This window comes from Tamandua tetradactyla, chromosome 1, assembly GCF_023851605.1.
Source record: "Tamandua tetradactyla isolate mTamTet1 chromosome 1, mTamTet1.pri, whole genome shotgun sequence".
Lineage (NCBI taxonomy): Eukaryota > Metazoa > Chordata > Mammalia > Pilosa > Myrmecophagidae > Tamandua > Tamandua tetradactyla.
Window position 1 is genome coordinate 112234143 of NC_135327.1, and position 17904 is coordinate 112252046.

General features: G+C 36.0%; 1 pseudogene; it reads right to left on the reverse strand.

Moving 5' to 3' along the window:
• Window positions 1-244: 244 nt before the first annotated feature.
• On the reverse strand, window positions 245-4499 carry LOC143681167 (ubiquitin-conjugating enzyme E2 E1 pseudogene; annotated as a pseudogene).
• Window positions 4500-17904: the final 13405 nt, after the last annotated feature.

Below are 17904 nucleotides of genomic sequence, written 5' to 3' on the forward strand. Positions count from 1 at the left end.
CTGTACTACATTTCAGCCAATATTGCAGAACTAATGAGAGTTTTAAAAAATGCTATTACCAATTCTGTCTACTGTAGCAAGATACCTTAAGTTACAACAAAATCTTAGGAAATAAGACTGAATAATATCTGCTATAGAAATATATATTTATTTATACATTTACCAATTCCCAGCCTCCCTCACAAAATCATAAGCAGCTCTCTCCTGTAACAGACAAATAATATAAGAATTGTGAAAACTCAATTTATGTAGCATATCTCTTGGTCTATGGCCTGGCCATTCTGTCATGTTCTGCTCTGTTGGTCATATACTGAGTGGCAATACTTCCCACCAAGGGATCGGCAGGATTACAGTCTGTAAGAAGTGAGCAAATAGAAAGAAGGACATTAGAAAGTTTAGTGCTGGACTCCAATTATCTTTCAATACGTCCAAACATGTAACTCCTTGACTGTTAATATTACAGTGATAAATTCTTGTCCAAAATGTAACCTTTGGAGGTTTGAAGGGATATACTCATGTAAAAGTGGTATCAAGGAAGAATACACCACCCTTATGCACAGATCCCAGAGGCCCTAGAATGGTTGATCTCTACTCATCAATGTTATCGCCTTTGGGACCAGCACTGCAGTTAGGTGGAGGGTCTAAAGCCATGTCTGCCAATTCCTTCTGAATCCTCTTGGCGCTGGTGGAGAGGAGTTTGGAGTTTCTGGTCATGCTGACTTTATTTCTCCTTCTACTTGGGGGTGTTTGTTTCTTTCTCAGTTTGCTGGTTGGAGGATGAAAATGAGGAGGAGCTTGTGCTGCCCTGGAATCATCATCTAACACATAGCGACCCCCCCCCATCCCACAAACAGCCCTTCTCTTTGTGTTTGGCTCCTCCGCAGTGGCTGCTGCCAGGCCTGGCCACTGAGTCTCTCGCACTTGCTGGGAGAGAAGCGGAAGTGCAGCACGGGCAATGGCTTCGCCTAGTCACACACGCTCACACACACACACACACACTCTCCTCCTCCTCCCCCCTCTCATCCCCCCTCCACCCCCCTCATTTTTCTCTTATCAGTTTTTTAAAGTTTTTAAGGATTTAAGTCTTTGTTCCTGATAGTCCCCCTTAGTTATTATTTTGTTTTATTTCACTTGTGGTCCATAATAGGAAGGGATGTTTTGGTTACAAGTGACAGAAATCAACAACAAAGCAAAAGACAAGAGAGGGAAAAACAGAGGTAGAGCTGACATCAGACTAGGTTAAAACCAGAGACTTGAAAATTATTGGAACTGATCTTTTCCTATCCTCTTACTTAAATCTCATTAGCTCAGATGTACAAAATTTCAACTATGTCTTCTAAATCAGGTGCTCCTCAGCACTAGTGCTGGGGCAGAATTCCTTTCAATATGTGGACCTGTAAAACTAAAGAGACAATTTACCATATGTGCTGGTTTGAAAGGATGCATGTCCCCTAGAAAAGCCATGTTTTGATCTAAATCCTATTTTGTAAAGGCAGAATAATCCCTATTCAATACTGTATGTTTGAAACTGTAATCAGAGCATCTCCTTGGAGATGTGATTTAATCAAGAGTGGTTGTTAAACTGGATTAGGTGACGACATGTCTCCACCCACGTGGGTTGGTCTTGAGAAGTTTCTGGAGTCCTATAAAAGAGGAAACATTTTGGAGAATGAAGGAGATTTGGAGAGAGCAGAGAATGCTGCAGCACCACAAAGCAGAGAGTCCACGAGCCAGTGACTCTGGAGAGGAAGAAGGACAATGCTCCCCAGGGAGCTTCATGAAACAGGAAGCCAGGAGAGAAAGCTAGCAGATGATGCTGTGCTTGCCATGTGCCCTTCCAGCCAAGGGAGAAACCATGACTGTGTTCACCATGCGCCTTCTTGAATGAGAGAGAAACCCTGAACTTTATTGGCCTACTTGAACCAAGGTATTTTTCCCTGGACACCTTAGATTGGACATTTCTATAGATTTGTTTTAATTGGGATATTTTCTTGGCCTTGGAACTATAAACTAGCAACTGATTAAATTCCGTTTTTAAAAGCCATTCCGTTTCTGGTATATTGCATCCCGGCAGCTAGCAAACTAGAGCACCATCTCAACACTCCCTATATAAGATGGTAGAACAGGTTGTGCTGGTTTGAAGCTGCTATGTACCCTAGAAAAGCCTTGTTCTTTTATCCAATCTTGTGGGGGGAAGACTTCTTGCTGGGTGAGAACTTTTGAATAAATTGTTTCCATGGAGATGTGGCCCCACCATTCAAAGTGGGTCTTCATCCATTTACTGGAGCCCTGTATGAACAGAATAAGAGTCAGAAAGCATGGAGAGTTCAGAGCTGATAGAGGGCAGAGAGAAACATGATGTCTATATAACATGATGTCTTCAAGGTTCATCCATGAAGTCAGATTGATCAGAACTTCATTCCTTTTGACAATCAAACAATATTCCATTGTGTGTATATATACCACATTTTGTTTATCCATTAATTGGTTGATGGCCATATGAGTTCCCTCCATCTTTGGGCCACTGTGAAAAATGCTGCTACGAACATGGAAGTGAAAATATCTGTTTGAGTTATTGCTTTCAGTTCTTCTGAGTATATACCTTATGGTGGGATTACTGGATTATATTGTAATTCTATATTTAACCTTCTGAGGAACTTCTAAACTGTCTTCCAGGGTGGTTGCACTATTTTACATTCCCACCAACAAAGAGAGGGTTTTCCTTTTTTTCCACATCATCTCCCACACTTGTAATTTTGTTTTTTTAAAAACAGTAGCCATTCTAGTGGACAAACCTTGAAGGCATCATGTTGAGCAAAATAAGTCAGGGACAAAGGGACAAACTAAAGTATGAAATGATTAAAATAAACAAATTCATAGATCAGAAATTAGAATATAGGTTACCATGAGCCATATTGGTAGTAGAGAATGAGTAGATAATGATCAAATTGTATAGAGTTTCTATTTAGGACAATGGAAAAGTTTTGATAATGGAAGTTGGAGATGGTAGCACAACATTCTGAGTGCAATTAACACTGAATTATGTATTTGGAGTAAAAGGGAAATTTTAGGATGTATTATTGTTGAATAAAAAGGAATCAAAAATGGATTGTGCAACACAAACAGGAACTCTAATGTAAAACGTGGACTAGAATTAGTAGTGCAATTATAATGTTCTTTCAATTATAATGAATGTACACATAATGCAAGTTATTAATAATAGGGGTGTGGTGTTTTGGAACTGTTTGTACCCCAGAAAATCATATTTTTAAAGCTAATCCATTCTTGTAGGTGTAAACCTATTGTTCGTAGGTTTTCAGGAGGTTACCTCAGTTAAGGCATGGCCCAGGATGGGTCTTAATCTTCTTACTGAAGTCCTTTATAAACTGGATGAATGCAGAGAGAGAGAGAGAACCACAGAAACAACAGGCTGAAAGCAACAAAACCTGGAAGAGAAGGGAGAGACCAGCAGAAATACCTATAGTCCTTGCCATACAGCAGAGGAGTTCAGGATTGCTAATCTTTGGGTAGAAAGTATTGACTTTATGATGCTTTCATTTGGACATTTTTCTCAGTCTCAAAACTGTAAGCTTGTAAGCTAATAAATTCCCATTGTTAAGCCAACCTATTTCATGGTATCTGTCTTCAACTTCCTAGAAAACTAAAACAAGGGAGTATATGGGAGTTCTGTATTTTCTACATGATTTTTCTATAAAAGTAAAACTTCTCTAACTTAAAAAAAATGTATGATGGATATCATTTCAACACACTTCTGTCACCAATGGTTAGTATAAATCTTTTGAAAAAAATATTTGCCAGTCAGAATGAAAAAATATCATATTTTATTTGCATTTTCTCAACTGTTTGTTCAAGCAAATTTCCTACTTAGACAACTTGACTAAAATTGACATCTGAAAGAATTGGATCTAAATTATAAAAGGTAAGCTTATGTTAGCTTCATATTTTTATTCAATCATAAGATCATAAACCTATGAATAGACTGTACATCTATTCCAAAGAATCAGATAATTATATTACCTATAACACGAAAGATAATAATGCTCATAGAGTAAACAAGCATCAGACTAGGGACTGCATTAATGTTCTAACTTTTCAGCCACAAAGTAACTTAGGCTTGAAAAATAAATATAAGACCAATATAGCTGTTATTTGTTATTTGTCAGACTTCCAATTAACTCTGGATATAGCCAACTGGCTAAATGTCTCTGCAGTTCAATTGGAGTCCTATTAGAGAAAACTGTCTAAAACTTTAAATAAGTAGTTTGTAAAACAATTCAAAGTGGCTGCTTGCTGTCAGTATTTTGTCCACAGTGCTAGAAAAACTAAATAAAAATGCTCACTGCTGACAGCAAGTGCCTTTGAATACTGTATTTCTACAATGGAAAAGAGGAAAGAGGATTTGAACAAAACTAGCAGCACTTCAAAGTCACGTTGCTTCAAAGCATGTATTTTATGTGACTCACCTTATAAAATGCCATTTTGACCTTCTTGTAAACTCATATGTGCAGACATCCAGAAGTGGTATGTAAGATGGTTGTCCTCAGAAGTCAGTTTTGTCTTAGGATTGTTTAGAACTGAGTTATGTATGCGTGTGCAGTTATATATGTATCTATACGTCTGTATTTAAAAATCAGTTGGTTTATAGGAAAATATGAAATACATTACAGTATAGTCTACTCTAATCAAAATTTGGGTAATATGTCATATACTTCGTGTCATATTTCATAAGAATAACAAATTGTTTTGTTCATCATTTCCTTAGAAATACAGGGCTTCCCAACATTTTCCCTCTACTGCATTCATATAAAATATATGCTTAGTACATTAGGACAAATTGACAAGGATGCTCACAGCCTGAGACCACCAGCCACCCCAGAGCCCACCTCGCCCCTGAAGCGGCAGGCACACCTGCATCTCATTTGAAGTACACTGATTAGACAGCACTATTTAGACTCCCCATGACCTTCCTAGCCTTGTTGTCCATTCTCCCAGCCTCCCAAAATGCTATGGTTGTACTGCAGCTCTAGCTTCCCCAGGTACTGACATGGATTCTGAAAAGTAGAGGAGGGTAAAGTGCCCAAAAGATAGAGGTGGGTGGACTATTTTATTCATATCTACTCAACTGTTTCTTTTTAGGTTAGGACTGCATTAGTTTCATCTTTTGATCACTCATAGCATCAAATGCAGCACCATGTAAATAATTATTCAAAATTGTCTGGATTGAAAAACTCTGGGTAGCCACCACCACACTATTTTGAGTTCTAGCAAGTATCATAAAATGTGCCCTTAAATATATTTTGAAAAATATGATAAGATATTTTCATAAAAGAGGGATTGTGATAATTTACAATACCTTTGTTTTTAATAAACTTTAAAAGGATAAAAACAGAAAAGTTAAAAACCAGAATAGAATGCAACAAAGACAGTGTATCATTTTCCCAATATTGTTAATGAGCCAGTTTTTAGTTGAAAGTTCAAGTCAAAATTAAAACCCTAAGTTGATTTTTAAAACGAAAATAAAGCATGGGTTTTTTATGCAAATATTGTCACTTTTCAAAGTATAGCCTTAATAAACCATACATATTGTGAAAATTACGTATCTCCTTTTATCATACCTAGATCTGTATATCCAGCTAAAATCCACCTGTTCAAAGATACTAATAGATATTGAACTGTAAATAGCTAAAAAAAACAACCTGAAATGACTGATAAGTTATAACTAATGACAACAGGAGCTAATACTAAGGTGAAATATTAAGCTTTCCCATCAGTATTACCACATGCAGTAGATATTGGAGAGTTGTACTCCAATGCAAATATTAAACTGAGAGGTAAAAAGGTAGTATGGTAAAGTGTTCAAAGTATAGTTTCTAGATTCAAGCTCATGTTCCAATCATAGTTTCAACATTTACTAGTTGTATGATTTGGGAAAGCTACTTACCTGGTCGAAGCCTCCATATTCTTACCTGTATAATGGAAAACAAAAATCAGTACCTATCTCATTTGGCTGTAAAGATTAAATAAAATAACACATAAAGAATGTTTGTTACAGTGCCTGTCATAGAAAAAGATCGTAACACTTTAGCTATTATTTTGGTTATTGGCCTTAATCCATTACGTTCATATGTTCAATCTAATATGTTTACAATCCATTATGTTTATATTGGCTCCTAAAGTAACTTTTCAAAGTCTGTTATATAATATTTGTATTTCTTAACAGGTATTCAGTGAATACAAGCATTACAGAGCACCACAGACCTTTAAAAAGTATATGCAAGTATAGTTTTGACTGTGAGCTGACCAATTTTTTTCCATAATACAAATAGCAAAACATACTTTTTCCATTGTTATTTTTCTTTCCATGTGAACCATAATTTTCTCTTCAAAATTTAAATGGAATATCAATGACATCATCAACATAGCAATGTGAGACATTTCTGGAAAAAACTTTCCAGAGATTCAATGAATAAAAGGACAAATGCAACTTGCGTAAAACTCTGGAGTATAGAAGATTAGGGAAGGACTTCACAAATGCTGAAGCAAAGAAAAAGAAGAATATCAGGTAAGAAAACTGCTATAACAAATGCTGATCACTCTCCTTCTCCCTCCACCTCCCTCAGTCCTGTGCAGCATGGGACTCCCTCAGCAACAAAGCGGCCAAGTTCCCTCTCTCCCACAGTGGTTCTGATTATAGAGGGCCTCACAGCATGTTAGAATCCCAAGCATATCCAGGCACCAGGTACCAAGTCCACAGAAACCCAGGGTGGAACACAAGCTTGACAGTGCTATATGCGTAAGGACTCCCAGGGTGGACAAGTAGGGAAGAAATCTTGTGTGTCAAGTGGTACAATCACTCAATCCAGTTTCTTTTGGCTGGACCACCTATATACAAACCAGACTTTTCTGGAGTGACCCACCTTTCTGTATTGATCCCATATGGGTCCCCTGGGTGGGATACCCTAAAAGGGAATAAATCAGAAGTAAAAAAAGCCTCAGAAGGAAAAACAAGGGAGGGGAGAAGGTTAACTTAAGCTGCTGCAAAATGGAGGTTCCCGGGACTGAGAAGTGAAAGGAAAATGGGACACTGAGTGAGGGAGACAATTTAAGAAAATCTGGGAGTTGGGAAGAAAATTTTGCACAAAAACAAACAGAATAAATCATGATTCCTGGAGAAGGAACAGAGATTAGAAAACTTTCTCTTAGTGGTGAAACAATTGCACAAATAGTACAACCTTAAAAATTGTACTACAAATTTAGAGTAAGAATCAGATGAAAAGGAGCTAAAAATCTGATCAGTTAAACAGGGCTATTCTAAAGGTCTAGAATAAGCTGGATGAATTGTCAAAGAAGAGCTGTAACACAAAGCCAATCAACAATTAAACCCTAAAAAGAGAGAGAGAGAGAAACTGACCTTCAGTGTTAACTCATCAAGATAATCAGATACCCAGAAATCAGCAAAAAATTACAAGCCATACTAAGAAAAAAGAAGGTATGGCTGAGTAAGAAGAACAATTTAACATTTTGAAGAAGACACAGAATTAAGAACAACTAATCAAAAAGTGTTCAAACAAATCTCCTAAATAAATTGAAGGAGATAAGGAAAGCATGGCCAAAGAAATAAAATATATTAAGAGGACATTGGCTAAGCATAGAGGATAATTTGAAAGTATAAAAAGATAGGAGAGAAGTAATGGGGAAAAAAGGGAAAACAGAGGAGATTAAAAACATGTTAGAGGTATACAACAGCATATACGAAGAGGCAGAGGAAAGAATTAGCAAAAAAGAAGACAAGACAATCAAATTCCTACAGACTGAAGAACAGATAGAGAACACAATGGGAAAAAAATTTGAGCAGATGGAAAAAAAAAAGGTCTCAGGGACTTGAATGACAGCACGAAGTACATGAATATACATGTCATAGGTCCCAGAAGGAGAAGGCAAGGAAAAGAGGCAGAAAAAATATTTGTTGAAATGATTGTCCAAATTTCCCAACTCTTATGAAAGACATAAAAAAGCACAAGAAGCTTCCAAGAAGCACAATATATTCCAAACAGAATGAATCTTAATAGACCTACTTCATCCCATATACATGCTAATCAGAATGACAAATGCCAAAGATAAAGAGAGAATCCTGAAGGCAATAAGAGAAAAGCTATTTGTCACAAGGGAACTGCAATACAAATAAGTGCCAATTTCTCATCAGAAACCATGGAGGGGAGAAGGCAGTGGCATGATATATTTAAGGTTCTGAAAGAGAAAAATTGCCAGCCAGGAATTCTATACCTGGAAAAACTGTCCCTCAAAAATTAAGGTGGTTTAAAACATTCACAGATGAACAGAAACAGAAAGAGTTCATCAAGAGACCTGCTCTGCAAGAAGTAATAAAGGGAGTCCTGAAAACTGAAAGGAAAAGACAAGAGACAGAGACTTAGAGTGATATGTCAAAAGAAAAGATAGCTGAGAGAGTAAAAAGAGAGACAAAAATAAGATATGACATATAAATACCAAAGGGTAAAGTGGTTGAGGTAAGTACTGCCTTAACAATAATAACATTGAACGTTAATGCATTAGACCCTCCAATCAAAAGACACAGATTGGCAGAATGAATCCATTTATATGCAGTCTATGAGAGACTCACCTTAGACCCAAGGACACAAATTGGCTGAAAGCGAAAGGTTGGAAAAAGATCTTCCATGGGAACCGTAACCAAAAAGAGATGGAGTAGCTATATTAGGATTGGATAAACTAGACTTTAAACGCAAAACTGTTATAAGAGACAAAGAAGGACCCCATATATTAATAAAAGGGACTATCCACTAGGAAGAAATAACAATCATAAATATTTATGCACCTAATCAGGGTGTTAGTGTAAGAATTTATTCTCTAGAGGCTACTTTCTGATGATTTCATTAATGCAGTATTCTTATCTTGGCAATGCTATTCGTTCAGAGAATAGAGAACTCTTTCCACAGAGCTGGGGAGTAAGGAAGTGGTTGAATTCAAAGAGTCATAGAAGTGCTTTTTGGAGTGAGATATCTATTCTCTATCTTGCTTGTAGCTGTTGGTACATATCATAAGCATGTTGTCACAACTCCAAGAAATAAGACACTAGTAAGTTGAAAGACAATGAATGTAAAATCTGTTATTTTTAAGGAAAAATTATAAAGAAATATGGCAATAGCCATACTGGTGATTCATGCATATAAAATGAAATCTCATTTGTGGTTTAACGTCACAGCCCTGACAGAATTGGGGTTATTGTTAATATTCTTTCTCTTGACCAGGGTGCTGTGACAGGAGAGATAACTGTGGTCTCAGATAATCAATCTACAATTCTAGGTATGTGTTTTACATAATAGAATAAAATTCATAATTGCAGAATAATCTATCAACACAGGTAATAATGACAATCCTAAATCTCAAGCCATGAAAAATACATACCAAATTTAGTGACATAAAAGGAGGCCTAAATAATGGAAAAATTATGGGGAAATTTAGGGCAGCTTACAGAATTCAGGAAATGAGATAGCATACCTGAAATGTCAACTTATTGTCATTAAAATTATAAAGTAGGTATTGTGGCTTTGTAGCTCAATTTTGACTGAGTCCACAGAATAACTGTGGGGATAGGTCTAAAAGAGGAAATATTATCAACATAACAAACTGGTTTGTGTTTTGTTTTTGCATGTGAGGTAACTATGTGGATGTGTGTGTAATGTGGATATAGAGGGTATATTTGAAGAAGAGAAATTATTGGAAGATATAGTAGTTAAGTTCAAGTGTCAACTTGGCCAGGTGATGGTGCCCGCCTGTTATGTTGGTGTGGACATAAATCATCAGCATGTGAATTTCATCTATGGCTGATTACATCTGCAGTCAGCTAAGTTGAATGCCTTTCTCAATGAGTGAGGCTTAAAAGAAGGAGTCAGGAGAAAAACAGCCCAGCACAGCACAGCTCATCTCATAGCTCAGCAGCTCAACACAACTCAGTGCATCTCAGATGTTTGGAGATGCAGAGAAGAAATGCTCTCAGAGAAGAAATGCTCTGGAGAAATCCATTTGAACCCAGAAACTTGGAAAGAGAGTTAGCAGACGTCACCATATGCCTTCCCATGTGACAGAAAAACCCAGATGAATGCTAGTTGCCTTTCCTCCAAGGCACTGTAAATTTGTAACTAAATAAATCCCCTTTATAAAAGCTGATCCATTTCTGGTGTATTGCATTCCAGCAGTTTTTGCAAACTGAAACAGAAGACAAGAGAGTTCATGATTTTGTGGATGCCTGACATGGTTGTGTCGAGGTATGCAGCACATCCTATGTCAGGGTGTGGAACTCTGCTTTTTGGGTTATCCCTACTACAGACTTGTCTTGGTCATCAGGATTCTAAAGCCTTCAGTTGATTGTTGCTCATAGCCATTTCATCACCAGGAAATAAGGGATTGTACTATATGGTCACCATGGACTTTTTCTACTATAAATTTTGAGCATTTGAACTTGGGCCAAATAAACACATGGTTACAAAAAATTACCCAGTAGACTGGGAAAATACTTCTCAAATATTATATCTGTCACTTTATGCAAAAAAGCAACTTCTAAAAATAGTTATATTAATGAAGAGGTTAATCTGCTTCTATTTAAAATGTAGTACCACATGATATATAATAAGATTTGCATGCTAAAGTTTCTTTGGCTGGAGTTGAACAAAGGTGTACATTTCCCCTTTTAAACAGTCATCTATGTAGATTAACTATTACTATATATCTGAAGTGTTCTTATAGAATGTTTATAAAATCGAATTGTCTGACATCTAAGTAATTTATATATTTATTGCACTGAATATATTTTGAGAGCCTTAGTAATGAAAATTCCTATTTATTTATTCTTTTATCTTTTCTATATGAAGATTCATTTAGACCCTGCTTGGACACTTGAATAGAGTATTTTTAGTGGTAAAGCTATGTGACATTTCTGGATTTGTTGATATGATTTGTGTTATAATCTCTTTTTAAAATCAACAAGAATTTTAACCCTTTGTGTATAATGTATAATGCATAATTATTTCATCCTTTAAGTATAGACAAAGCCAACAACAAAAAAATCAAATGTACTGTTTATCTGAAAAAGTCAATGCATTTTATACTAGATGAAAGGAAGTAAAACCATGTAAAGCTTTTGTTATGTAAGACTGGAAGGACAGATTTTGAAGATAATCTCAAAGCTACTACAAAAATGTAAAATTTATTCCTGAAAAGTGCGCTTGTAAAGTTTACCAACAATTGTGAATCTTTCAGCTGTGATTCTTCATGAAAGATTTGTCCTTTAGCAGACTCTTTAAGCTGCAAACACACTGTTTATGTTGTTAAAGAGGAGAGGTTTTGTGTTTCAGTAAAGTCCTAAACTTTCTGAAATTTGAGGTATCAGGTAATTAAATTTTATATATTCATGTGAGTTATCATGGTCTGAGAGCTCCAGCATAATAATGCCAAAATCCAAACAATGTGAAGAGTTCAGTGCGGTGTTTAATACTAACAATTCTGGCATCAGAGCCCATTGTTTTGAAAACTGGCCTGCCACTTCTCATCTAGTTAATCTAGACATGACACTTGAATTCTCTGTGCTTCTATTTTTTATCTGTAAAATTGCTAGTAACAGTATTTACCTAATAAAGTGTTATTATTTCTGAGGTAGCCTATCACTGCAACCTTATTACTCACATATCAATTCACTGAAGAATGCTCAATTACACCTACCCCTTATCTCCACGCAATGATTATCCTGAAGGTAAAGACTGTCTGAGTCAACACATTACACCAGTGCCTGAGACATCAAAGGCACCCAACATATACATGCTTGCCTAAATTTAATAGAGAAAAACTAAGAATATTATTGACATGAAATGTTAAGTCAAGGGCCTGAGTGGACAAAGTTGTTCAGCAGGTTCATAAGGAAGTTAGAGGACTGGCAACAGTGAGGGCTCCAGGGGCCAGAGTTGCTCTATGACAGGAGCCGAAAGGTTTGGTTTCAGGTGCAACTGCTTAAAACTCAACTGCCTCCTTCTTTACCTTGAATTTGACTCTCTAATATATAATACGTGAAAATCTAATTTTGCATATACATTCATTGCAAATTGGCTCCAATTGCCTAACTGACCAAAAAAATATTTAATAACTAGACATATATATCAAGTGTTTGTCTCTTACTGTTTTCAAGTTACAGTCCTATCTATTCCAACTACACCTTCTGATGATTAAAACAATCAGTAATATGTCATAGAGCACAAAATAACAGCACAAAGTGGAATTAAAAGTCTAGTCTTTTTCTGGAAGGATTAGGAAATTGAAGCAGATGAACAGCCTTTTGTGTAATAATACAATATTGCTGTATCTTTCAAAATGTACCAAATGTTCTCATACTGCTTTGTGGTTGTTTGAAGCTGTATGTACCCCAGAAAGACATGTTCTTAATTCTAATCCATTCCTGTGTGTATAAATCCATTGTAAGTAGGATCTTTTGATGCTGCTGCTTCAGTTAACGTGTGACCCACCTAATTCAGGATGGGTCTTAACCCTCTTACTGGAGTACTTTACAAAATGGAATGAATACAGAGAAAGAGCAAGCCACAGAAGCAAGATGTTGAAATCAGTGAAACCCAGAAAAGAATAGGGAGACCAGGAAAAAGAAATAAAAAGCATCTAAATTGGAAGGAGGAAGTAAAACTATCATTATTTACAGATGATATGATTCTACACTTGGAAGATTCTGAGAAATATATAACAAAGTTACCTGAGTTGATAAAGAAATTCAGCAAGATGGCAGGATATGAAATTAATGTGCAAAAATCAGTAGCATTTCTATATGCAAGCAATGACCTGAGAAGTCAGTTAAGGAAGAAAATCCATTCAAAATAGCAACAAAAAGAATCAAGTACCTAGGAATGAACTTAACTAGGGACATAAAGGACTTGTACACAGAAAACTACATAACATTGCTAAAAGAAAATCAAAGAAGCTCTAAATAGGTGGAAAGATATTCCCGACTCATGGGTAGGAAGGTTAATGTCAATCCTACCCAAATTGGTCTATACAGTCAATGCAATACCAATCAAAATACCAGCAACCTACTTTGAAGGCTTGGAAAAGCTAATTACCAAATTCATCTGGAAAAGAAAGAGACCCTGAATAGCTAAAAGGACCCTAAAAAAGAAGAACAAAATGGGAAGATTAACACTTCCTGACTTTAAAACTTATTATAAAGTCACAGTGGTAAAAACAGCATGGTATTGGCACAAAGATAGAAGTTTTGACCAATGGAATTGAATTGAGAGTGTAGGAATAAACCACCAAATCTATGGTCAACTGATTTTTGACAAGGCTCTCAAATCCACTGAACTGGGACAATACAGTATTTTCAATAAACGAGCATGGGAGAACTGGATATCAATAGCCAAAAGAATGAAAGAGGACGCTTACCTTAAACCCTATACAAAAATTAACTCAAAGTGGATCAAACATTTAAATATAAGAACCAGTACTGTAGTTCAATGGTAGCATTCTAGCCTGCCATATGGGAGAATGGGTTCAATCCCTGGCCCATGCACTTCCCAAACAAAAAGAAACCCCCCAAAAAAGGAAGAACCAGTACCATAAAGCTCCTAGAAGAAAATGTAGGGAAACATCTTCAAGATTTGGAACTCCTCAAAATCAAATGCTTTTGCACCTCAAAAGACGTTGTCCAAAAAGTGAAGAGGTAGTCAACTCAATGGGAGAAAATATTTGGAAATCACACATCAGACAAAGGTTTGATATTTTGTATACATAAAGAAATCAGACAACTCAACAACAAAACAAGCTACCCAATTATAAAATGAGCTAAAGATATGAATAGGCATTTTTCTGAAGAGCAAATACAGATGGCTCAAAAGCACATGAAGAGATGCTCATTCTCATTAGCTATAAGGGAAATACAGGTCAAGACTACAATGAGATTGCCCCTTACACCTCTACATTTTATTTGTTTAATAAAATGGCTTCTAAAAGGATGTGGAGAAATTGGGACACTTAGACACTGCTGGTGGGAATGTATAATGGTATAGCTTCTATGGAAGACAGTTTGGTGGTTCCTTAGGAAACTAAATATTGAATTGCCCTGTGATCCTGAAATAGCACTACTTGGTATATACCCAGAAGAGCTGAAAGCAGTGACACAAACAGACATTTGCACACCAATGTTCATAGCAGCATTATTCACAATCACCATAGATGGAAACAATTCAAATGCCCATCAACAGATATATGGATTAACAAAACATGCCAAATGTATACAATGGAATATTATGCAGCAGTAAGATGAAATGATATCTGGAAGCACACGACAAGATGAATGAGCCCTGAGGACACAATGCTGAGTTAAATAAGTCAGACACAAAAGGATAGATCCTGGGGGTACAAGGGTAGTTCAGTGGTAGAGTTCTCGCCAGCCATGTGGTAGACCCAGGTTCGATTCCTGGTCCATGCACTTCCCCTTAACAAACAAACAAGCAAAACCAACAAACAAAAACCAAAACCAGCAAACAAAGATTCAGCAACAGTGGGATATTCACATGGAAAAATAATGAAATGTGACCCCACCATAGAGCATACAAAAAAGGGGGGGGAGGGGATAAATCCTGTATGACTCCACTTTTATGACCATGGTAAAGTTAAAATTGGAGGCTTTTAATACAGAATATAGGGGACTTAGAGAAGCATAGAAGCTAGAGATGGGTGAACAGTTAGCTTGAGGTTGAACTCAAATGTAAGGGAACAGATAGAAGTAAAGGTGGTTCACTTGTGGGTCTATAAGTAATATTACCATATTGAAGGCGACCATGATTGAAAGAGGTTGTATAGACCTATGTATTCCACTGATTATCATTACTAATATAAGTTCTTGCATGAACTAAAATAAATAAATAAATAAATAAATAAATAAATAAATAAATAAATAAATAAATAAATAAATAAGTGATAGGGTAGAATAAGAGGCTGGGATGTTTTGGGGGTTTTTCACTTCATTTTTATTCTTATATGTATATTTTTGAGTTAATGAAAATGTACAAAAATGGATTGTGATGATAAGTTCATAAATACATGAGGATACTGTGAACCATTCATTGTATACCTTGTGATTATAGAGTACATGAATATATGTCAATAAAATTACATTTAAAAAAAGAAAACTCCCTACATGGGACATGACATTCTGGGGTGAAAGTCTCCCTGGCAACATGGGACATGACTCCCAGTGATGAGCCTGGTCCTTCCCATGGGATTGACAATGCCTTCCTGATCAAAAGAGGGAAAAGAAATGTAACAAAATAAGGTATCTATGGCTAGGAGAGTTCAAATAGAGTCAAGAGGCTATTCTAGGGGCTGCTCTTATGCAAAGTTTAGCTACATATCGCTAACTGCCATCGTTTGCCAAATCCCAACCAAAACCATTCCTATTAAGCCTAAAGAATAGCTAGGGCTCTATCTGAGATTCTACAAAAGTTTCATGCACTAAGATTACTTTCCAGAAACCTACCCCCTCCAGATGGTTCCTAAGCCAGATAAATCCTGAAACCCCGAGGGGCCAGCCTATCCAAAAACATCAACTAGTTTCATCCCCTATCCCGTATTATTCACACCCCTATACAACATGAAGAAGTTAGAATGAGCATAATTCAAATACCCATTAAGATTGGGAGAAAGATAAGAGGAGGAGGAGTTGTAATAGAGAAGAAAGGATTTAACAAATGAGTATGACTGCTGAATCATTATCTTGATATTTCTTTTAATCTCCATTGTCTTCAAGCAGCTAGAAAGTAAAAACCTAAAATTGTGGAACTGTAATCCATGCCAAACTCTGATATCTGTTCTATAACTACTTGTTACAATGTACTTAGAAGTTTATTGGGGTTTTTTTTTGTATATATATTTCATAATAAAAAATGTTTAAAAAATGGAGAAGCTATGCCTACTTATAATTATGTCTGAGTCAACCCCAGAGAATCTCTTTTGTTGCTTAGCTGTGGCCTCTGTAAGCCAACTCCGCAAGTGAACTCACTGCCCTCCCCTCGATGTGGGACATGACTCCCAGTGGTGTTAAGTGTCCCTGCAACATAGTACATGACTCTTGGGGATGATCACGGACCCAGCAATGTGGGACCGAGAAAGTCTTCTTGACCAAAATGGGGAAGAGAACGAGACGAAATAAAATTTCAGTGGCTGAGAGATTTCAAATACAGCCATGAGATCATTCTGGAAGTTATTCTTATGCATTATAAAGGTATTCCTTTTCAGTTTATGATATATTGGAGTGGTTCAAGAGTAGTACCTGAAATTATTGAACTGTAATTCAGTAGCTTGGATTCTTAAAGACAACTATATACTATATGGCTTTTATAGTGTGACCAAGTGGCTCATATTCCCTTTATGCAGTATTTGGATACATGAATAAAAAAATAAGCACACAAAATAAGTAAATAATAGGAGGGAGAAGAGGCATGGAAATTTTTTTTCATTTTTATTTTCATTCTTATATTTATTTTTTTGGAGTAATGAATATGTTCAAAAATTGACTGTGGTGATGAATGCACAACTATTTGATGATACTGCAAACCACTGATTGTACTCTTAGGATGATAACATAGTATGTAAATATTTATCAATAAAACTGCATTAAAAGGGATCACTCATGATAAATAAAACAAGCAAACATCCGCTATATATCTAAATTTTTCATTTTGATTATTACAAATGAAAGACCTCTAAAATATTAAAACATTCTTTAGATTCTGTGAAAATCTAATTATTTGTAGTTTTTCCTTTTTTTGACATTACTTGAGTGATAAGTAATTGACTGCTGCAGTAGCTAGCAAAAGAAACAAGAATCTCTGTTCTAGAGTAGGATAGTAGACAGTTCACATTAAATCAGTAAATATGCAGAGTATTTTACATAACTATGGGTGCTATGAAAAGGCAGGAAAAAAGAGATAGTTAACTCCACAGTTCGGAGATATAGAAAGTACTTCATTTCCTTTTTAACCAGATACAGGAGGATATAATAATCAGCTAATATTTCAGGAGAGAAAAGATATTAGTTGAAGAAGGGAAAGGTATGCTTAAATGTAGTAACATGGATACCCAAATATTGTGATTTTGGGAAATTCTACATCTTTTTTTTTTTGCATGGACAGGCACTGGGAATCAAACCTGGGTCTCTGGCATGGCAGGCAAGAATTCTGCCACTGAGCTACCATCGCACCGCCTTACATCTTTTAACTTAAACACAAAAAAGTATCCAGTAAGTACACAATTCAAATTAATGTATAGAGTGTAAATGTTAAAAATTATGGTTTATATGTGAAGAAATAACTTTTGGGATAAAATACTTTACTCAAATTAGATAATTTCAGATACATGAAAATTTACATTTGAGTAAACATTCCCTTTGAAAGTCTGATCTTAACTTTACTCTAAACTTTACTTAGGTTGTTTACAAATACCACTGATGTCTCCATTTAGATTTATTATAAATACTAGAAAGTATTGTTGATAAATTCCAACAAGATAGAAATGGTGATTGTCTGTGGGGTGGGAGGGAATATTTTAAAATTTAAGACTAAAATATCTGAAGCAGATCTGGGAATAGAATTCCTTGCAGTCTGTGGTGGTTTGAAGCTGTATGCACCCCCATAAAACATGTACTTAATATTAATCCATCCCTGTAAGTGTAGATTTATTGTAAGTGGAATCTTTTGTGAGGTTACTTCTTTCAAAGTGAGTTCTACCTCATTCAGGATGGGTGTTTATCCTATTACTGGAGTCCTTTATAAGAAAATGAAATTCAGAACCAGAGAG